This window comes from Leptonychotes weddellii, chromosome 13 (genome assembly GCF_054177405.1).
Source record: "Leptonychotes weddellii isolate Sample4059 chromosome 13, ASM5417740v2, whole genome shotgun sequence".
NCBI classification, from domain to species: domain Eukaryota; kingdom Metazoa; phylum Chordata; class Mammalia; order Carnivora; family Phocidae; genus Leptonychotes; species Leptonychotes weddellii.
Window position 1 is genome coordinate 51,401,422 of NC_138381.1, and position 23,937 is coordinate 51,425,358.

General features: G+C 39.8%; 1 long non-coding RNA gene across 1 annotated transcript in view; it reads left to right on the forward strand.

The window, feature by feature from the left end:
- The window catches only part of LOC145716799 (uncharacterized), a 47,741-nt gene that overhangs the window by 2,612 nt on the left and 21,192 nt on the right, over positions 1 to 23,937 (forward strand). The window contains exon 3 of the long non-coding RNA XR_014139704.1: positions 22,771 to 22,797. This is a non-coding gene — a long non-coding RNA (uncharacterized LOC145716799). The remainder of the gene's footprint in view (positions 1 to 22,770; positions 22,798 to 23,937) is intronic.

Consider the following 23,937-nt stretch of genomic DNA (forward strand, 5'->3'; position numbering starts at 1 on the left):
AGATCTGTACCTCTGAAACAAATAATGCAATATATGTTAAGAAAAAAAAAAAGAAGAAGAAGGTAGCAGGAGGGGAAGAATGAAGCGGGGGAAATTGGAGGGGTAGACGAACCATGAGAGACAATGGACTCTGAAAAACAAACAGGGTTCTAGAGGGGAGGGGGGTGGGGGCATGGGTTAGCCTGGTGGTGGGTATTGAGGAGGGCACGTTCTGCATGGAGCACTGGGTGTTATGCACAAACAATGAATCATGGAACACTTCATCTAAAACTAATGATGTAATGTATGGGGATTAACATAAGAATAAAAAAAAAATAAGAAAAGATGCATCAGAGAACTAGAAAAAAAAACAATACTGAGTATTCTTTTTATTATACATCTGAGAGTCTCTTCCTTTCATATTTGTAACAGAAATGAATGATGGTTAATATAATTTGTGACAGAAATGAATGATGGCCCAGGGAGCAGGTAGGTGACCCAGGCCTAGCCACTCAGGCTAACGCACCCCCAGTTTTGAGCCTGAGGATGGGAACTCAGAGAATGATAGAGGCAGATAGGGCAAGTATAGGGCAAGTATAGGGCACAACAAGGGGATTATTTAAATAATAATAAATGATGTTTACTGAGAATTTAGTATGTGCCATGCATTCTAGATGGATTGTCTTGTTAACGAACTATGGGATAGATACCACTTCTGTTCTCATTATAGAATAGATAAAATGTGTGTCCACAGATGCTCAGTAAGAGATGGGACTCCAGTCTGGGACTGACTGCTTAGCTATGACTCAATATAAGTCCTCAGCAGAATATGAATGACCTGACTGCAAGTTAATGGTGAAGTTGAGAAAATCCCAGAGAGGGCCCCATTCTCACCAACCCTATACTGCAAAAAGCCCTTCTGAGCTCCTTCTCCACTGCCCAGAATGAATGAGAGTGAACCAAAGACACGCAAAGACCCAGGACAGATAGCTACCCAAATAAAAGGAGAAATATTTCTGCCTTGGCTTCTTATCATGTAATGTTGAACTTTTTCATATTGCTTCTCCCTATAAAGAGTACAAATGAGGTTTCACTTACACACAAATTTGCTTATCATGTATTTAATAATAATCATACCGATTATTCAAGTATTCTGATAGTTGCAACCCTGAGAAGGCTCAGTTCTCCTATCTCTGCTTCTAATTCTATTAAACAAGGATGGATAAAAGGCTTTATCAAAGTAGCTTAGTATTTGATGCTGAGTGCAATAAACAAATGCTGAGCCAACTTTGTATCCAGCTTAAAAGGCCAGGAATTTTCCAATGAAGCCTCTATCCACATGTAAAGGCCTAATCCAAATATAGCTTCTAGAACATAATTAAGAAATCATACTTGGGGCCAACATTTTACCATTCAAAAATAATTAAATGTTAACAACTGGCTAGGCATCTCTCTACAGATTGTGGTCCATTTCATCTTAGAACCTGCCTTACTTTATCCATAGATTGAACATGAGGTGACCCATCCTCCTTTTCAGGTTGAGGAGAAGTGGTTGGGGAAGAGAGAGGATGGGTCAGATCCTTCTTACTTCAGGATTGGGGAACTAGAGCATCTCAGCTGGAAGAAGGCTCTGTGGGCTACCCCAAACTGCACTGCAGCCCCTTTTCAGGAAGGAAGGAAGCCAGCCTGGCTTGCCCAAGCCCTGAGTTCTGGCAGCTGCCTTTTACCATATAAAGGATCTTGCTGGCCTGCAGGACCACTGGGTAAGCAGCCCCTGAGGAGCGATCATTCAGGCATGTCTATGATACCATCCAGCTCTCCTGGGATCTTCTCCCACCATATTTAGACTTTGGCTTCTATAACTCATTCCATGTGAAAGCAAAGCAATTGCCTGCATTTTGGTCTGAGATTGCACTTGCTGTTATAAATCTCGGTGATCCATTATTGTCTGTAAGTATATAGATAACTAGTTTAGATACATTTATTTGATTAACATCTGCTGGGCTCCCATTATGTCTGTCACTTTAGCACTCCCTCCTGACCATGAAGGAAAATAGTGTTCCCCGGGCTGCTCCTCTTTCTCTTGCTCTCCAAAGAGGAAAAGAACTTGTCTCTAGTTGACCAGTGAGCGACCAGCCACCTGGGATTGCTGACAGAATTTCCCAACCCCTCATCATCCTCCCACCTCCCCCTACACCTGACTGCTCAAAGACAAGTGTGTTCATAAACACGCCCTTGACTTCCCATGCACTTGGGCTTTGTCGAGTCTGGCCGTTCTGCCGTAGAGCAAGGCAGGACTGAGTGATAAGCCAACGTAAACAAGAAATACTTCTCCGGGGAACTGGTATGGGTCCTAAGAGGACCCTCTCAGAGAGTTTGCCGTAGGAGGGCCCTCAGCAGACTTAGATGGTTCTTTCCAAGTAAACAGGCAGATCAAAAGCAAAATGATCAAACAGAGTCTTAACAAAGACATTGCGCCCGAGCATGGTGAAGTGTGAATTTTAGAGCCCTGCTTATGTTCCAGCTCCTTGGGGAGTCAGGTACAAAGGCAAATTTTATTGCAGTAATGAATAAAGCCATTGATTTACATGCTACTGAAAATGCATCTAGCCAGATGAAAGAACTCAAAACAAGAACTAACATGCTCTCCTCCTGTCCCTTCCCTCCTCCTCTTTTCGGGAATGTGAGTTTGCGAGAAAACCCAAAGAAACTCGTAAGGCAGATAGCAGGGGTAAACATCAGATGCTGCCTGGGTGGCCCCCCCCCTCGGATCCATCCCACTGGTCATCAATACGGGCGGGATGGCAGGAGGAAGGCCTCTTGCCAACCCTAGCTGTCCTCACTCACCCTGGTCCTCTACTCCATTGTTGCCAATTACTTGGATAAAGATAAAATACGCTTGGGCGCCTGGGTGGCTCAGTTGGTTAAGCAACTGCCTTCGGCTCAGGTCATGATCCTGGAGTCCCTGGATCGAGTCCCGCATCGGGCTCCCTGCTCGGCGGGGAGTCTGCTTCTCCCTCTGACCCTCCCCCCTCTCATGTACTCACTCTCTCTCATTCTCTCTCTCTCAAATAAATAAACAAAATCTTTAAAAAAAAAAAAAAAGATAAAATACGCATGGAGAGTGTCAATTCCTTGTTTGGCTGCCCAGCATCTGAACCTCCTTCCTATAGTAGGGGAATTGCTTGCATAACAAGCCCCAATGGGAGGCAGAGCTGGCCTCCAATAGCAGATCCTGAAAGTACAGATGCTTGCATTCCCAGCTTGCTTTCAGCCAGGGTGCAGGTAGGTTACCCAGGCCCAGCCACTCAGGCTAATGCACCCCCAGTTTTGAGCCAGAAGATGGGAACTCAGAGAATGACAGAGGCAGATCATTTCTGGTGGCAGGAGACTGGCTGTGGCAGCAGCTCTTGGTTTCTGGGCAGCACCGACACACCACAGGGTCCACGTCCATGATCCAAGGCCACTGGCGGCCAGGCTTGGCTATCGAGGCACAAGGGCAGTGACATCCTCCACACTCAGGTTTTGGTCCCCGGTTTGTGATGGCATCTTTCCTGCCGCTCAGACTACTCTTTCGTTACCACAGCCCGGGGTTCTATGGCCTTCGCAGTGAACCTGTGAGCCAGCCCACATCTTTGCGATCAATTGTTTCTCTGTTTACATCAGCCAGAGTTGATTTTGTTGCTTGCAACTGAGAACATTGACCGATCTCATGCTTTTTAACTCTGCCAACGGCATGAAGCTGGAAGGAAAGCAGTCTCTTGGATGACAGAATTAGGACTAAAAAGATCACCAGGACTGGAACCCAAGACGATATCAAACAGGAATAAATATGTGTGCCCTAAAGTTGGACCCAAGAGCCAACTCTGTGAGATCAGACTCGAGCAATACGTCTCTGGCCTGAGCTGGAAAATACACACTTTCAAGAAACAAAGGGACCCCTTCAGGGTTGATGTTAATTTTTTTTTTTTAATTGCATTGCCACTCAAATATAAAGAAACATAAAATTAGGTATAAAGTCCTTATGATCATGGCTCGTTTACAGTTATAAAACCAAAGCAAATTTACAAATTAATTGTAAGCAGAACTACAAAAGCAATAACATTCAAATTAACATCATTAATTTAATGTGAGAGATGATGATGTTTTGCTGAAACTGGATCATTGCTCACCACATGGCTCTGGGACCAACTGCTGAGGCCCAGGGGGTCTCGACGTCAGGGAGGCCTGTCTGCAGGCCTTTAAGCTAGGAATCCACTGAGCCCAGGCACCCCCCTCAACTCACCACATTTCAGATTCCCCCTAATTTCCTACAAGAGTGTTCTGTCCATATTGCTGGGCTTTGGTCTTACTGCCCTGACTTGCACCAAAATTCCTTCTTCCCTCAGATTAATCTCTCCTTAACTGAGCTTTAATGCCCTGGGATGGAACTCATCAGCCCAGCATGTTGACCCCTGATAAACCAACTGAGGCCAGGAGACAAGATCAAATGGTGCTAATATGATGGCAGCCTCAGCATTCATGAGTATGGGGAGGGGGGGTTCATGTACAGTGCTGCACACCTATTTCACAGAGCAAGATGCCATGGCTAAGTCCTATATTTCTACTCTAGCGCAAATGCCATGGGAATTCTGATGCATGACCATCTGGAGACATGCATGAGGATGTTCACTGAAACATTGTTTGTGGTGGCCAGATATTGGAGGTGACCTGGTTCCCATTACTGGGAAAGCAATCCACAGCAGACACACATCATGGTCTACCAGGTAACAGAACCAATGGCAGTTCACACATCAAAGTATGTGGACTTTTTTTTTTTTTAAGATTTTATTTATTTATTTGTCAGAGAGAGAGAGAGCGCACAAGCAGGGGGAGAGGCAGAGGGGGAAGCAGGCTCCCCGCTGAGCAGGGAGCCCGATGCGGGGCTCGATCCCAGGACCCTGGGATCATGACCTGAGCCAAAGGCAGATGCTTAATGGACTGAGCCACCCAGGCACCCCCAAAGTATGTGGACTTAAGAAACACAGTAATAACTAGAATGAGATTGACAACACTATTTACATAAACTAGAGTTACCTACCAAAAGAGCAATATGCACTTTGCAAGACGGCATGCAAATGCAAAGATGCAGATTAAATTTAAATATTTGCCTGTAATAAACAGGAAGGGTAGTGAAGTCTGCTCATAAAAGACATAAAACATAAAAATAAACAAACTCACTCACTTGTTCATCAACAAATGAGACAAAAGCCTTATAAGGGCCAGTGATAATAACGTCCATGCACATTAATGCTTAATGAATGCTTGTGTCAACTCTGTGTACCCAAGGCAAGAAAGAAAGAAAAAAAAAAAGGGGAAGAAGAAGAAGGAGGAGGTAAGAAGGAAGAAAAAGAGTGCTGGATACTCCCGGTATCTGCCACACATGCAAATAATAGAGATTCTTTCTAAAGCCTTATTTCACACGATGAGAAAAAGTATTTGGAAAATAGCAATTAGAAATTTCTGCTTTGAAAGGCAACAGGAGTATTGTCTGATACGTAGTCAGGAACAGCTATTTGGACTTCAGCAATGCCTACCAAAAGCCTGCCTCATGTCCCACAGATCTACATCTTCAAAAGTAACCCAGCCATTACTCTGACTTTTACATATCCAAATGCTAATCTACTAAGCGTGATTTGAAGGTAATGAACACGAAGCTATTCTTTATTGCATAATAAGTTCGCACACAGCTTTATCTTTTCAAGCCAGAATAGGCTAGGCTATTTCAGTTACATTTGAGTGAGACACCCTAGTCATGATTCATGAAAACATTTCATTAACTGATTATAGATCTCGTTGCTTCAGCAGGGGAACTGAGAAGTACAGTTCTGACCTGAAAATCCTTCGATACAGAGTGAGTGACAAACCAAGTGTCACAATTCCCTGTTTGGTTGCTAGTAAGAGATACTAAAAAAGTGACATTTCTTTCTAACCAGGCATCCACCACGTATTAAATAAGGAGATGATTTCCATAGTCATCTTGGGATCTATGAAAATCTGAAGACTTTGCAAATACGTTTTAAAAATAATGGCTTTGTGTACACAAGAATCACCACCAGCTGATACTTAACACCAAGGTATAAAAATAAGCTTGTTACGGTTTGGCACTGAATTGAGCTTTCACCTTAAATTAAATCACAATAATAAGCTCTTTGTTCTCAATCTGCCAATAAATTGTATGACATCTTTCAGCTGCATGAAACAACTACTATCTTGAAACTTATCTTCTGTGTGGTCCATACTAGATAAAGTCACAATTTATGTAACTATTTGTTGCATTATTCATGATATAAATAGTTTGCTTCAATATCTATGTGCTAGGGGCGCCTGGGTGGCTCAGTCCGTTAAGCGTCTGCCTTCGGCTCAGGCCATGATCCCAGGATCCTGGGATCGAGCCCCGCATCGGGGTCTCTGCTCAGTGGAAAGTCTGCTTCTCCCTCTCCCTCTGTCCCTGCTTGTGTGCTTTCTCTCTCTGCCAAATAAATAAATAAAATGTTTTTTGTTTTTTCTTTTAAATCTATGTGCTGTCCCAATTTCCCAGTTCCCTTGCAGTTAGGTGGAGCCATGTGAGTTTCTCTGTTCGAAAGGCTGTGAGAGTGATGAGTGTCACATCTGATCAAAGGACCCTAAGACCTGGAGTATGGACCTCACCTGTGAGGTGTTGGAGTGTCTGTCAGCCTGGGTCTCTGAGAGCCCCTGATGGGTAAGGAGGGCAGATGAGAAAGAAACCTCTGCTCTGTTAGGCCACTGAGATCTGAGGGTTACCTGGTTACTATGGCATAACCTAGTCTATATTGACTAGTATTCAAATTGAGTGACTTAATTAACAAAGAACCTAATTTATCATATCCTGGGAGGAACAAAACAAAATTGAAAAGATAGCTGGCATTGGAAAGTTATGCAAGAATGTTTTAAAAATACAGTAGAAGAGTTTCTTGAGCCCGTATCATGTGACTAGGTGAACCGTGAGTGAGTGAGGGCTCCAATTCAAAAGAGGTGTCACTGGGCTGTGGGGCTGGAGGAAGGATTAATAAAAGAAAGTGAGATGGAAGTTAAGCCTTGTGATTTAGGTCAGATTTGGAGAGGCTGGAGCAAGAATGTAAGGATCTGTAATTAAGAATGGACCTGGGGTGGTCCAAAGAGAGTGGGAGGAGAGGTTCTGTTAGGAGAATAACTGGAAATAAAGTTTGGAAAATATTTTAATATCATAGCATGAAGTCCATTAAAAATCGAGCTAAGGATTTTATACATATATTAAAGGCAACAGAGAATAATTTGGCTTTTCAAAATTAAACTGGAAAAAGAGAGAGTGAGAGAGAGAGGCTAAATACTTTCCTATTTCATCTGTAAGTGAAAGTGGCTTTAGGAACTTAAGCCAACATCAGTGCTCTGGGCAGATCTGAGGACTGAACTGAGTGGAAGATTAGAGGTGGGAGAAGGTTCCCTGGGGTTGTGGTAAAAAATAGAAGGAAAGGCAAGGCATGAAAGACATGACGAATCTACAGATATTAGTGACTCAGCAGATGCAGAAAGCAAAGGGGAAGGATGATGATCAAGTCATTCCTTCCTTCCTTCATTCATTCATTCATTATCAAATACACAGTAAGTACCCACCACAAGCCAGGCCCTATTCCTTGGAGGGAATATGGGGCTTATGGGACATGTTAATGAGAGAAACGATAGCCTTCTTTTACACTGCCAGGAACGGTATAGTAGAGGAGGAACTTTGACAACACAAGAGCAAGAAGAAATAATTACCGGAGAACACTGCTTGAATAGAAAGGAAGCAACAGGATCCAGAGAACCACTGGAGGCTGTGTTAAAGAAGACAATTTTATCTTATAATTTGAGAGATTATTTAGGTTTTACTAGTTTCCTGTTTCAAGCTAATAGTGGAGTCTTGGAATGTTATCTATAGTTTCTATTTTTAATTAATTGAATTTGTATCTAATTCTTTTTGGCTAAATTATGATGAAAAAATTTAATCTTTTAAATACTTTAGAATCCCTGTTTTAGAGTAGTGGTGGGGAGATGGTGTGGGAGAGGGAAGGTGATATAAGGAAATTGGATGGTTGATCTATCGGTCTAATGGAGTGCTTCCAAGGAGGCTAAAATGTTGCTTTACACATATCCCACCACCTTAAAAATCCTCCAGTCACTCTCAGCGTGTAACAAATTTGTTTTATTTTTTTTTAAAGATTTTATTTATTTATTTGACAGAGAGAGAGCACAAGCAGGGGGAGCAGGAGAGGGAGAAGCAGGCTCCCCACTGAGCAGGGAGCCCGATGTGGGGCTCGATCCCAGGACCCTGGAATCATGACCTGAGCCGAAGGCAGACGCTTAATGACTGAGGCACCCAGGTGCCCCAACAAGTTTGTTTTAATTGTGAACTCTGTCTCTGGACTCCTCAGTTGATCTCCCAATGCCTCCTCCACTCTTAGTGGAGTTGTACAAATTGGATATATTCCATTTGTAAAATGGGGATAGTAATACTTCCTTGACCTACCTTAGTAGGTGCTCACTAAGGGTGATTTTAGGCCAGCTATTATTGACTCATAGAATATTGTCACAACTTCTCCAGCATTCATTCCAATTCTTCCCCACTGGGTAGAAACAACATGGTTTTGGTAGTACTAATTCTACTTCTAGCTCTCTCTCTCTCTCTTTCAACAAGAAGGCAACTGGGAGCATCTGGAAGTTATCCTGAGTTCATGAGGGGAGTCAATCTTAAGATAAAGCTGACACAATAAGAGACAGAGGAGAGATGGAAAGGAACCAGACCCATGATGACATCTTTGAGTTACTAGGATCAAGCCAACATTTAAGTCAGTTACATGAAATAATTTTCATTATTTGAGCCAATGTGAGTTGGATATTCTGTTACCTATATTTTGAAGGAAATCAAAAAAAGGACAGACTCAAAATGTAGAGGAAGATTTTGCCATTTCCTAAAAGCTGAATCCTGGAGGGCAGGGGGAAGCCTTCTCCAGGCAGAACCAAGGAGACTATTGCACTCCATCTCCTTGACCAGCTGCTAGGTTGGAAGTCTATATCCACAAGTATGGGGGGAGGTGAGTAGTGGTGAAAGGCAATGGATTTTTTTAGTCATAGTAACTCCTAAGAATAGCTCATCATGGCAAAGGGTTATAACATTGCAAGGTGTATGACCAAGTTGACTAGAAGGCAGTCAACTTGGGGAGCTCGTCATGCAGTGCTGATGAGCACCCTGGTCAAAGGGATCATAAGTTTGTCCAAGAAGAGTAAAACCCAAGGGTCTTAGTGTGTCAGGCTTTAACCTCTTCTCAAACTATGTGACATGTAACTCCGTTATGGGGATGATAAAACAACAAAAAGCTTGAATTGACACACATAAAGTCCAAACTTTTTCATCCCTGTGACAGCCACTTTGAAGGATGCTGGGGAGAAAGGATGAGCAAGACAAGAATGTCTCTGCCTTCATGTTGCTTACAGGGCAGCGCAAGACACAGATATTTAGATTCTAAGACTTACAAATCCAGGAATCATTCACAAAGAAACTGTTAGTGGGAGAGCTATAAAGGAGAGACATATGCTGTGACAGCATGTAAGTGGTGAGTGACAGTCCCAGAGCTCCCTGACATGCTCTCTTATGAATGGTGTTAGTGGCCTGCTGCCCACTCTCTGTCTCTTATCCTTCTCTGTCTATTTGAGCAACTTGTCACGGATGATTTCATTAACTATTAACATCATTATTGGATTGTCAGTAGAAACCTGCAGGTAAATCATGAGTAAATCAATTTAACTGTGAACAACTTTTTTTTTTTCTGGTTGAGAAGGCTAATGTCTAATAGCACTTGGTTAATTTTTATTTATTCAGTGGTTAAAATAGGAAAGCATTGGCAAGAGATGAGGAAATGGGCATACTTATGCAAAATCAGAGAAGAAGTAAACCAATACAACCAGTTTTGAGGACTATTTGGCAATAGCAAAATCATGTGTGTGTATAAACTTCAAATGTGTCTATTTTGTAACACAGAATTTCCATTTCTAGGACACTTCCCTACACAAATATTGAAGGGTATGCACAAAGATATTTGTATAGAATTGAACGTGGCATCATTGCCTTTAGTAGCTAGGTATTAAACACAACTGAAATGCCCATCTATATAGAAACAGACAATTTATAGACCATCTATATTGTAAAATACTGTGTAATTGTTGAAAAGAATGATGATTTTTGCAGAGTGATATAGATCTCCATGAAATATTAAGAAAAGCAAATCATGGAACTATATATTGTGAGTTTTAATTTTTGTAAAAAATAACTAGAATCAGGTTTTCTGTGCATGCATATATAAGTGTAAATAAGAGGATCTGGGAGGATACTGGCTATCTAGGATGGGAGGTTAAGGGAACCTCAGTTTTTCACTGTACCCTTTGAATTTTTTACATTACCACTAAAAGATTTTTTTATAGGCTGGAAAACAATAATTGTTGTTTAGCCATATTCTGGGGGTTCTGGAGGCTCTAGCCAACATCATAAAAAAATTTAAAGCAATTGAATATACAAATATTGAGAAGGAAGGCAAATACCTATAAATTTGTGGTAAAATGATCATCAAATTGACAACTTTAAATTGAATCAAAGGGGAAAGAGTTCAATGTTAGCCACTTATCACACAAACACATATATGTGTTTATATGTGCATGCATAATCACACATTAATGCAAAACTTTCTAAATCTACTGGCCAGAGGAGGAAGGTAGAGAGGAGGAACCAGCCTTCTAATCCTGCCCAATATACCAGAAACCACACTGAAAAGTCAGTATATTCCTGAAAACTCTCACAAATGTTTCCAGATCTGGAGAAAAGCAAACAGTATCATAAATCTTTTTCTTTTTCCGACTGAAGAATTACAGAAACACCTGCTGGGAAGAAATTGGGAAATGGGGAGCAGACATGGGAGGAAATGGGACAGGGCTAATCCTCATCCTGCTAAACAATAGGGGACAGTCCACTGATCCTTTCTACATCTGAAGCACGTTGGTTTTTAATAGCACAATAATGCTGAATGGTTGTCATAATTACTTTTCTTAATTCCAGAGAAAAATGTTAGAAAATAACATACGTTGAGATAAGAACCTATTTATAGAAAAGCCAACAATTCTTTTTGGCTTCTCTTCAGTTCCTTTTTTTTTAAATTGAATTCAAGTAAAATTAAGAGTACTATTTTTATTAAAAGCAAAAATATTCTATCTACTCTCCATTTTTCTGTCTGCCCAGCACATGCATGGACAGATGTCTATAACAAGGTTCATTGAATGGCACTTAGCAGTATTTTTGGACTTGAAATAGTGTTTTACATTTCACCTTCATGCTTTTTCCACATTATTTGAGTTGTTTATAATCATTGTGTGTCACTTGTACACAATCAGTATGATCAGTAAACAAAAAATTTCCTCTCTTTGAGCTAAGAAGTACACTGGGGGTTTTCCCTCCCATTTCAAAAAAAAAAAATTGGTCTATTTTATAAAGATCCCTATAATCATTTTGTAAAGTCGTATTATGTTCCCTTTTTTTGCTTCTTATGTAATTTTTAATTATCAATTGCTGCAGTACTTTGCTGAGAGGCCATGCAGTATAGCAGAGAAGAGCATAGACTCTGGGGACCCCTGGGCGGCTCAGTCGGTTAAGCGTCTGCCTTCGGCTCAGGTCATGATCCCAGGGTCCTGGGATGGAGCCCCGCATCGGGCTCCTTGCTCAGCGGGGAGCCTGCTTCTCCCTCTCCCTCTGCCTGCCACTCCCCCCACTTGTGCTCTCTCTCTCTGACAGATAAATAAATAAAATCTTAAAAAAAAAAAAAGGAGCATAGACTCTGGGGCATGATGGCCTGTATCCACTGGACTTGCTCTGACGTGGGGCAGGTACTTAGTTTCTCTGATTTCCTATTTGCCATAGACAGGTGCTACAAACAATACCTACCTCATAAAAGTAAGTAAGTCTCCCAATGCGGAGGAAGTGTTCACAACAGTTCTCTGTGTTTATTATTGTAACACTTTCTCTACTTCCTTTTTATTTTAATAATACAAGCAAAATAGGTTCACTTTAGAAACGAAGTAAATTTCAACTAACCAAAAAGAGAAAAAAAAAAAAGAAAAATAACCTCAATCCCTTTACCTACAAATAACTACATCTCAGTGTGGTACTGTTATGTATTTTCTTATGCTCTTATCTTAGTCCTCTTATGTTGTTATTCAGGAAAAATTAAAAAATACAAAGGATTTTTTTCCCCTCACACTTTCTTCAGGAAATTACCCTTTGACTAGGTACTACAAGTACATGGTTGAAAGGTCAAAAGGTACAAAATGGTCTGTCTACACTGGAAGGTAAATCTTCCTCCATCTCCAAACACCACCCAGTTCCCCTCCCGGGAGGCAACCACTATGAATGAATGAGTGAGTGAATGAGTGAATACACGCATATGCTTTTTTTGCTTACAATGCTTTCCTAATGAATTTTTTTTAACTGAAGTATAATTGACATACAATATCCTACTAGTTTCAGGTGTATGCCATAGTGATTAGACATTTTTCTACATTACAAAATGGTCCTCACCATAAGTCTAGTTACCACCTGTCATCATCTGTCACAAAGTTACTGTAATATTATTAACAATATTCCCTGTGTTGTGAATTACATCCCATGACTTATTTACTTTATAACTGAAAATTTGTAGCTTTTAAAGCCCCTTCACCTATTTTGCCCACCCCCACAACCCTTCCCCTATGTGGTAACCATCAGTTTGCTCTCTGTATCTACAAGACTGTTTCTGTTTTGGTTGGTTGGTTGGTTTTGTTTTTTAGATTCCATATGTAAGTAAAATCATATGGTATTTGTCTTTCTCTGTCTGACTTTTTTCACTTAGCATAATACCCTCTAGATCCATCCATGTTGTTGCAAATGGCAAGATTTCATTCTCCTTTTTTGTGGCTGAGTAATATTCCATGTGGCATGTATGCCACATCTTCTTTATCCATTCACCAGGCAATGGACACTTGGTGTGCTTCCAGGTCTCGGCTATTGTAAATAATGCTGCAATAAACATAGAGGTACATGTATTTCTTTAAATTGGTGTTTTTGTTTTCTTCAGATAAATACCCAGAAGTAGAATTGTTGAATCATATGGTATTTCTATTTTTAACTTTTTGAGGAACCTCCATACTGTTTTCCACAGTGGCTGTAGGAGTTTGCATGCCCACCAACAGTGCACAAGGGTTCTTTTTTCTCCACATTCTTGCCAACACTTGTTATCTCTTTTTAAGTTTTTATTTAAATTCTAGTTAGTTAACGTATAGGTAATCTTGGTTTCAGGAGTAGAATTTAGTGATTCATCACTTACGTATAACACCCAGTGCTCATCACAAGTGCCCTCCTTAATACCCATCATCCATCTAGCCCATCCCCCACCCACCACCCTCCATCAACTCAGTTTTTTCACTGTAGTTAAGAGTCTTATTTCTGATCTTTTTGTTTCTAGCCATTCTGACAGGTGTAGTGTGATGTCTCATAGTGGTTTTGATTTGCATTTCCCTGATGATGAGTGATGTTGAGCATCTTTTCATGTGTCTGTTGTCCATCTGTATGTCTTCTTTGGAAAAATGTCTGTTCAAGTCCTCCATGCATTTTTTAATCAGGTCGTTTGTCTTTTTGATAGTAAGTTGTATAAGTTCCCTATATATTTTGGATATTGATCCTTATTGGATGTATGATTTGCAAGTATCTTCTCCCATTAAGTAGGGAGAAATTGTTTGTTTTGTTGATGGTTTCCTTCACTGTGCCTAATGAAAAATTTTTAATTAAACTCATTTCTTCATGGAGGACAGGGTGGAGGAGGTTTCAGTTACCCACAGTCAACCGTGGTCCAGAAGCAGATGATCCTCATATACTCAGGTCATATCCGACATATACTCAGGTCAATAGCAGCCTAATGCTGCATCACATGCCCAAGTCACTGCCTTCCCTCCATCCCATCACGTAGGCAATTTCTCATCTCACAGCATTACTAGAAGGGTGAGTACAACACAATATTAGAGAGAGACCACATTCACATAATTTTTACTACAGTATATTGCTATAATTGTGCTGTGTTATTAATCGTTGTTGTTCATCTCTCACTGTGCCTAATTTATAAATTACACTTCATCATTGATATGTGCAGTTAAACCTCGAACTGTGCCACGTTGAACTGTGCAGGTTGACTTACACATAGATCTTTTTTTTCAATAAATGCAGTACAGTACTGTAAATGTTTTCTCTTCCTTGTGATTTTCTTAATAACATTTTTTTTTAAGATTTTGTATATTTATTTGTCAGAGAGAGGGCATGCGCACGCACAAGCAGGAGGAGCTGGAAGCAGAGGGAGAAGGAGAAGTGGGCTCCCCACTGAGCAGGGAGCCTGACATGGGGCTCCATCCCAGGACGCCGGACCTGACGAAGGCAGACGTTTAACCGACTGAGCCACCTAGGCATCCCTTTAATAACATTTTCTTTTCCCTAGCTGACTTCGTTGTAATAACACAGTAGGTAATACATGTAACATACCCATTAGGTGTTAACAGACGGTTTATGTGGTCAGTAAGGCTTCCAGGTAACATTAGGCTATTCCTAGTTAAGTTTCTGGGAAGTCAGAAGTTGTGCACAGATGTTCAACTGTGCAGGGGTCGCACCCCTGACGCCCGTGGTGTTCAGGGGTCAACTATATGTGGTTTGGTACTCTCTGCAGTTTCAGGTATCTACTGGGGGTCTTGGAACGGACCCCCTGTGGATAAGGGGGGAAGACTGTGTCTCATCAGGTCTTTCCATTTCCTTCTCATGAATCTTTGAGAAATGCAAGAGAGATCTCTGGTTTCCCCAGGGAGAGTCTAAAAAGGATTCACTTTAGCCTGGGGCCTTCCCAGATCATCTGGTTACCTCATGATTTGGCGAAGATTGCTGGACACAAATCTCCACATCTCTTCTCAGATAGGATACCCTCCCATGAAAGATACAAAGTTCTGAATCAATTATTCTTTTATTAACCTTTACTGGGGAGTTTCTTTCTTATTGTAAAAGTAATAAATACTCATTAGTTTAAAACTTGGCAAAAACATTTCAAAGTATGAAAGATAAAAATAAATGTTTGAATAGTTGTAAATGCCACCATTTATAGAATTGTTTAATCCTTAAATATTAATATGGCTCTTGAGCTAATAATTGAAAATACACAAAAGCAAACAAAACAGGAAAGTTAATACCATATCTAAAAATCACAACACAAAGAAAAGGGGGGGGGTGAAAATGTCTCAAATGAAAATAGCCATTATTTTAAGTGATTTTAACATTTCTTAATAAGCAAGATTCCAATATGATATTTGGACTAACACCCTTATCCCCTGTCCTTTCTTGACCAGGATATAAGCATTTGGGAATGATAAATGTACTCCTTGAGGGATGAACTTTAAAGCAAATCAGCTATGCCAAATAATTATCATGTGTGAAAACTAGTCTCATTGAATTGTTGGCACTTGGTTTGCTGAGCTCCTTTGTAGAAGTTATGCGAGATGTTTGTTGCTCCTTCCTTTCTTTGACTCAGTCTCTTTCCCTTAGACAATCAGGAACTAAGATTGTCCCTTCACAGAGAGGAGGAAAACAAGGAAGTAAAACCACCAGGGTAATACAGGTTCTATTTGAAAACTGATTACGTGTGGATAGGGGCTGATTTTCTAAACAAGTCAGTCATCTTTTCCTGCTAGAATAAATTAATAGCTTAATCAAGATAAAATGTTTAAAGCATTTATAATAACAAGCTTGACTTACATATATTTTGGAGTCAGATAACTCTTATTTGTTCATCATAAACAACTATTTTTTTAATCCTAGCTTATGTTATACATAATAATTATGTTAAGGCATTTAAATCATTTAAAATGAAATATTCTGTTTTTTTTTCCCAACCAGTCCGAAATAGTGAGATTTTACTGTATCAAATTTTCCAGGAATTTGCCTTTTTTCCTTTGTAGTTTTTATATATTTTTTAATGACTCACACTATGTGTCCATTACCGAAAAAATAGGAAATATAGGTAAATTTTAAGACATTTAAAAAATTTGGAGGTCTGAACTCAAAACATCTGTGAGAAATAAAGTGAAGATATCTACCAGAGATATTAAAATGAAATTTGATTTTATTTCCCAGGACTTAGTTAGGTACTTAGAACACATAGATTTATCACACACCTTTATTTTATTTTAAAATGATTTCATGTCAGGGCACCTGGGTGGTGCAGTTGGTTAAGTGTCCAACTCTTGGTTTTGGCTCAGGTCGTGATCTCAGGGCTGTGAGATTGAGCCCTACATCAGGCTCCATGCTGAGCCATGGAGTCTGCCTTAAGACTCTCTCTTCCTCTCCCTCTGCCCCTCTCACCCCGACCACTCTCTCTAAAATAAATAAATAAATCTTAAAAAACAAAACAACAACAACAAAACTTTAAAATGATTTCGTGCTGGGGCACCTGGGTGGCTCAGTCGGTTAAGTCTTTGGCTCAGGTCATGATCCCAGGGTCCTGGGACGAGACCTATGTAGGGCTCTCTACTCAACAGGAAGTCTGCTTCTCCCTCTCCCTCTGTACACTGGCGCTCTCTCTCTCTCTCTCTCTCACATGCGCTCTCACTGTCTTCCTCAAATAAATAAAATCTTTAAAAAAATTTTTTAAATAAATTTAATTTAATTTAAAAATAAATAAATAAAATGATTTCATGTTGACTGTGACCATCAACATTGCTACTAGTTTTTCCTCTATTATTAACCAAATAGAGAAGATGCTGACTAATTCAACCCACAAGCTGAACTATACCCAGTTAGTCAGAAACAAGGGATTTTTAATTCCATTTATAAGATATCCAAGGGAAAACATTCCTACTTTGCCCAAATAATCTATTACTAAATTTCCTTCCTGCCCTGAATAGCTCTACCATAAAGAAGCTTTTCATTACAATTCATTTAAATCTCTTAAGCCATAACTTCATCCCATTTCTTCTCATGGGATCAGTTGTATTTGAATCTATTGCCTGTGACTTTCACTTCTATCAGGGCATTTGTCTCAGTTTCTAGACTGTTTTTGGCTTTTCCTTGCCTATAATCCACTTGTGTTTGTTTGACAGACACAATCATTGAGTCATGTGCACATAACACATAACCACAAATTCTACTTTCAAGCCCAGTTTCTAAAATTTTTGGTAAAAATTTGTAAAACTTTATAAAAAATTACACAAGAAATGCATAAATACATTCTTACCATAAAAGATTTTAAAATATCAAAGTATATCAAGTGAAACACTAACACCTCCTCTCACGTCTCTGCATTGATTTCATAAGCCATTTACTGTCTACACTATCCACCCAGTTCCCACACATTGTCAGCCTGTTTTGATTTTTTTTTCCCCAAGATTCATTTAGGGATCATGTTCTCTGTCTCTGTAACAGTAGAAGAAGTACAGTTCCATAGAATCCAAATACAGTTCATAATCAGTAGATAAAAGATTTTTACGTTTTCCCATCGGAGCTCAGTACTCACATCTAGTAGCTGCTATTTTACCCAACCATCCTGAGTCATACCAGTGGTCCATTGTCTTCAGTGTCCAGTCTCTGCTAATGAGCCAGGACTCACTCAGGCAGAAGAGCTCAATAGATATCCTCAGCAAAACCCCACCCTAGCCTCACACCCCTCAGAAAGCACTATTTAGCTTCAATTATGTTCCACATACCTATAGCATTTAAATAGTATTTCTCACTATTAATGGACCCAGTAACTAGCTGAGTGATGTTGGGAACATCACCTAACCTCGGGGGCCTCATTTTATGACATATAAATAAATCAGGTGGTCACATTATGCCGTTTCTAAATTTCCTCCCTGCCTCTAAAATTCTTTTATGAGAGGCTTAAAATAAGATAGTGATATTAGTAAGAATAATTTATAAAAACATAGCAAGTATTTTTCCCTTAGGAATTCTTCACCTCGTTTTCCTGTTGAAAATATTGATTGAGAGATCTTGAGTTCAACTATCTAGAAACGATTCCCATGCTGGTATCCAAGTGAACCAAGGAGTCTGTGCTGAACTGTAAAGTCACTGAGAGGACAACAGCTAAGGGGACAGATTGGATTCCAGTTTGAGGAGAGGAGCACAAGTTCAAAGTCAAGAGAAATTTGTCGAAAGTCAAGTTCCACAGATGAGGCAAGGCCATGAACGTAAAAGGAAACCACACTTCCAAAATGACCAGAAATAGACTGGGTATCAGAGAGGGAAAAAGGATGGTGGCAGGTGGACAATATGAGGCCTTTCACATTCTGTATTGGTTATCTATGGCTATGTAACAAATCACCCTAAAAGTAGCTGCTTGAAACAAACATTTATTTTCTCATATACTTTCTAAGGGTCAGGGAGCTGGAAATGACTTAGCTGGATGGCCTGGCTCAAGATCTCTCATGAGGTTGCAACAAGCTGTTGGCTAGGGCTACAGTCTCCAAATTCTTGACAAGGGCCAGAAGATACACTTCCAAGCTCACTCACATAGCATTGGCAGGAGGCTTCCTCTCCACGTGGGCTTCTCCATAGGGTTTCTTGCAACATGATTTCCCCATGCCAAGTGATCTGAGAGGGAGAGGGCAAGAAAGAGATCAAAATGAAACAACAGTGTCTTTATAATGTAATCTCATAAATGGCATATGATCACTTCCACCATAGTCTTCTGGTCACAAACACAAACACCAACCCCAGTACAACTGAAAGGGGGACACAGAGGGGTGTAAAGGCTAGGATTGCTGGGACCATCTTGAGAGCTGGCTGCCAGAAGTCTCATGTTGCAGGCCATCTGTTTGGGAATGGCTTTTTTGGTGTTAAGGAAAGGAAAACTCAGAGTGGACTTACTATATGAACAAAAGCTTCACAGAGTGTTAGGAGCTAAGCTCAGGCTCAAAGGTAACCAGTGCTAGGGGCTGGCAAATGAAGGGAGATGGACAGGGCTATAAATATGAAAAACTTAACAGAATAGAGCAGAAGTTTGGCAAACTTCTTCTAGAAAGGGCCAGATAGTAAATATTTCGAGCTATGGGCCATACAGTCTCTGTTGGCAATTATTCAAATTGGCCATTGTAGTGTGAAAACAGCCATAAACAATATATAAAGGGATGAGTGTGGCTGTGTTCCAATAAATCTTGATTTGTGAACACTGAAATTTGAATTTCATATAATTTTCATGTATCACAAAATATTATTCTTCAGATTCTTTTTAATCATTTAAAACTGTAAAAGTCGCTCTTAGCCCACATGTCATGTAAAACAGACTATGAGCCAGATTTGGCCCATGAATGTAGATGGCCAAGGCTAAGTAAGACCTGACTGAAAGATGAGCAATATAGTAAAGTGCTATTTTTCAAGATAAGTTTTAATCATAGTAATATGGTGAATAGTTCATGTCCCTCCTCAAGGAGTTCAAACTCAAAACATGTAAGATCCCCTAAAAATGTTTATTAGCAACTTTAAACTCCTGATGTTTTAATTAGTAATATTGGAGGAAATGGAACCAAAACCAGACATGGAGCAGACCAAGGTTTAATTGAAAACTCATCTCATCTGTTTTGTTCATTGGTTTTGTTTCTTAAATTCCACACAAAACAAACAAACAAAAAGACAAGCAAAAAAGCAGACTCTTAAATACAGAGAACAAACTGATGCTTTTCAGAGGGGTGGTGGTGGGAGGAATGGGTGATAGGTGATGGGGATGAAGAGTACACTTCTTTTTTTTTTTTTAAGATTTTATTTATTTGACAGAGAGAGACACAGTGAGAGAGGAAACACAAGCAGGGAGAGTGGGAGAGGGAGAAGCAGGCTTCCCGCTGAGCAGGGAGCCTGATGTGGGGCTCGATCCCAGGACTCTGGGATCATGACCCGAGCTGAAGGCAGACGCTTAACGACTGAGCCACCCAGGCGCCCAAGAGTACACTTCTTATAATGAGCACCGAGTAATGTATAGAATTGTTGAATCACTCTATTGTACATCTGAAACTAATATAACACTGTACCTTCATTATACTTTAACAAAAAACAAAAAACAAAATCTCACATCATCTTTTAAAAATGAAAATCCAGAGGTTTTTTAGTAACTGCTATGTAAATATTTTATTTGGTCACATTTACTTGTTGGAAATCTTGCTTTCATCTTTTAATAAAATAATTAAAAATAATTTAATGAATAATAAAGAGGATATATGCAATTTAAGCCAAATTTATTTCACTAGGATAAAACAAAGAGAGCCATAGGAATTTGAGATCAAAAACTAATCTTTAAAGAACTGAACTTTTGAAACTAATGTGACTCCCAAACAATAGACACTTCAAATTCATGAACCAACCTTAGTAAAACTATATAACAGGATGGCAGGACCATGCACGGAAAATCTCCAAGTGTGTTATGATGGCTTGGGAGAACATTAGTGCTGATGTCTAAACTCTTGCTCCTTTGAATTTTATTTTATCTTTTATAAATATGAGGAATACAGCAGGAAGAATTATTATGCATATTATCTGAGTTTTCCAAATTGGAAAAAGAAATTGAATTGGTCTGTTTCCTTTGATGATTACTTAGATTTCATTTCAAGAGCATGCTGAATGCAGGTCCCTTTAATACAATAATAGACAATAAGCCATCTGCTGGGTAGTATCTTCCTAACTGCTGATGGCCTCAGAGCACAGAGCCCTCTCAGCCATTCCCAGGGTAACTCAACTGAGAAGAAAAGTCCCCAAACTGGCTAAATCACCATAGAACTATGCCACCCCATTTCTCAGTCTCATGTGTTCATTCTCCCCTCATTGCTCCATTCGTTCATACAGCTACTGTTGAGTTTCTGTTATTTTCCCAGTCCCGGGTTCCACATAAGAACTTCTCTCCAGGGCAAATCTGACCTAATCCCAGCAAGGTTACAGAACCCTCATCTCTAACAGTTGTTATTCAGAGAAATTCAGTTCATCAGTTTGCCTTGACACCACCTATAATAAAAAACAGTGCCTTAGGGCACCTGGGTAGCTCAGTCAGTTAAATGTCTGCCTTTGGCTCAGGTCATGATCTCAGGGTCTTGGGATTGAGCCCTACATCAGGCTCCATGCTCAATTGGGAGTCTGTTTCTCCCCCTCCCTCTCCCTCTGCCCATCCCCCTACTCATGCTCTCTCTCTCTCAAATGAATAAAATATTAAAAAACAAACAAAACAAACAAGAAACAGTGCCTTTGTTCATTGACTTAATCTTTGTTACTTTTAAATGAAAGTAACAGCCAAAGCTAGGAAAAGCCCAATAGCATATTCTTATACTGATTAATAAATGAGCCTAATATTTATTTTACATATATGCCTGTTAAGTAATAAATCTGTATCATTAAATTAGAAAAAAAAAACAGAAACAGTACTTTTTTTTAAGATTTTATTTTTAAATAATCTCTACACCCAGCATGGGGTTTGAACTTACAACCCCAAGATCGAGTCACATGCTCTACCGACTAAGCCAGCTGGGTGCCCCCAGATTTAGTACTTTTATCTTATTTTATTTTTTATTTTTCTAAAAGATTTTCTTTTTTCATTTATTCTAGAGAGAGAGAGCATGTGAGCAGGGGCAGGAGCAGAGGGAGAGGGACAAGCAGACTCATTGCTAAGCATGGAGCCCAAGGCAGGGCTCGATCTCACGACCCCAAGATCAAAACCTGAGCCAAAATCAAGAGTTGAATGCCCAACTGACTGAACCACCCAGGCACCCCAAAAATAGTACCTTTAACAGTTGTCTTTTACCCTAATCAGGGTGTTGCATAATAAAAAAAAAATACATCTCTGTTAGTTGGATAGCGTTCTTAGTTCAGAGAATCAGTGATTATAAGTGGACAAAAGGACTCTCTGGATATGATGCCTGGTGCTGTTCTTACTTCTCACATCCAGCAACCCAGCATGACATGTCAAAGATATGAGAAAAAGTGCCAAGCTAGAATAGAGGATTCTGCTCATAAATTGTACAACCATCATCAGTTATCAGAAGAAGTTGTTTTAGTTGGAGGGGCTATTGGAATGCCCTAGGGAAACCTTCTGATTCTTTATTGATTTAATTCAGTCAGGAGATACACTGCTCTATGAACCACTGACTTCATTCTTATGAGGTAGGGCAATTAGTTAGAAAGAGAAGAAATGTACTGTTTGAAAGAAAGACCATGAGAAGGGACACTCCCTTGCTTGAACTACGAACAATCCATTAGAGATCTAATAAAAGTTGACATTTTTTATAATATCTGAGCTGGGATGAAGTGGGGGAAGACAGGCAGCTCTGTGTCATTACTGCATACAAGACCCTCCATTTTCCCACTCAAGCCTGTGAGGCCATTAACCCAATGTCCTCCAGCTTATTCCTCTTTTCGCCACATTCTGACCTCTGGAAAATTAGGTCAGTTAATACTTTAGGACATTTATCAAAATGATAGTTCTGAACTGATTTAGATAAGAAAGAATGCATATAATTTTAAAAGGTTTCTTTATCATGCATGATGTATTTACCCATAGTCATAACTTCATGAATGAGAAGAAGAAAGCATTCATCGTCAAGTGAGGAAAGAAATATTTTCTCCATCAGCAAAAAAGATATATATTTGGTGAGCACCTAACTACATATCAAAGAGACTTACACATCTTATTTCTTGTCTTTCAGGAGCTGCCCATTCTGAGTGGAAATCATGTAAGTGAAACAGGAACTATGGCATAAAAGCAATAAACCAGTTCATGAATACGCAGTGCCTTATTTACATCAAATTCAAGTCAAAAATGAGTTAAGGCTAGGGATTAGGAATAGCAGTCTATCTGGGGTAAGACTAGGGAGGCTGGGGGTACAATTTCAATTCTAGTCAAGAGGGAGAAGTTTTCAACTCTTTCTAATCAATACAGAATATTCTTTAACTGTATACCTAAAACAGCAAACTATGGTTTGAAATGATGACCTGAGAAAAGGGTCATCATTGTTTCTTCTTAGAAACAAGGAAGAGACAAAGCCCTGTGCTCTGTTGCCCACACAGGGCCTACACTTGCCCCAGGGGAACTCACCTGGCCTGTACTCACAGTCCAGAGGCTGAAGGCTGGAGGACCTACTGTCTTAGGCTGCATTTGGGCACACTCTGGAGGTGAGCCCCAGAAGCAAAAGTGAGGAAAGTAAAGTGGGAAAGACAGGAGGAATACAAACCACTATGGTGTGTGCTATTGACTTGATTGTTTCTCTGGGCACTAGAGGCTCAGGCTTATTGTAGGAAAGTCCCTGAGGTCCCATGCTGAAAGTAGCTCTAAATTGTCCCCCCAAAAGATGGAAGCCTGGTCTATTCATTTATGATGAAGATGCCATGAATACACAATGGGGAAAGGACAGTCTCTTCAATAAATGGCGTTGGGAAAACTGAATAGCCATATGCAAAAAAATAAGACTGGACCATCTTACACCATACATAAAAATAAATTCAAAATGAATTACACACTTGAACATAAGACCTGAGACCATAAAACTTCCAGAAGAAAACATAGGGGGTAAGCTCCTTGACATCAATCTTGGGGATGATTTTATGAATTTGACACCAAAAGCCAAAACAACAAAAGCAAAAAAAAAAAAAAAAAAGACTATGTCAAAACCTTCTGCACAGTAAAGGAAATTATCAACAAAATGAAAGGCAACCTACTGAATGGGAGAAAATATTTGCAAATCGTGGATCTGATAAGAGGTTAGTATTCAAAATACATAAAGAACTCATACAACTCAATAACCAAAAAAAGGTTTGATTGAGGAAGTGAATACACATTTTCCAAAGAAGACATACAGATGGCCAACAAACACAAG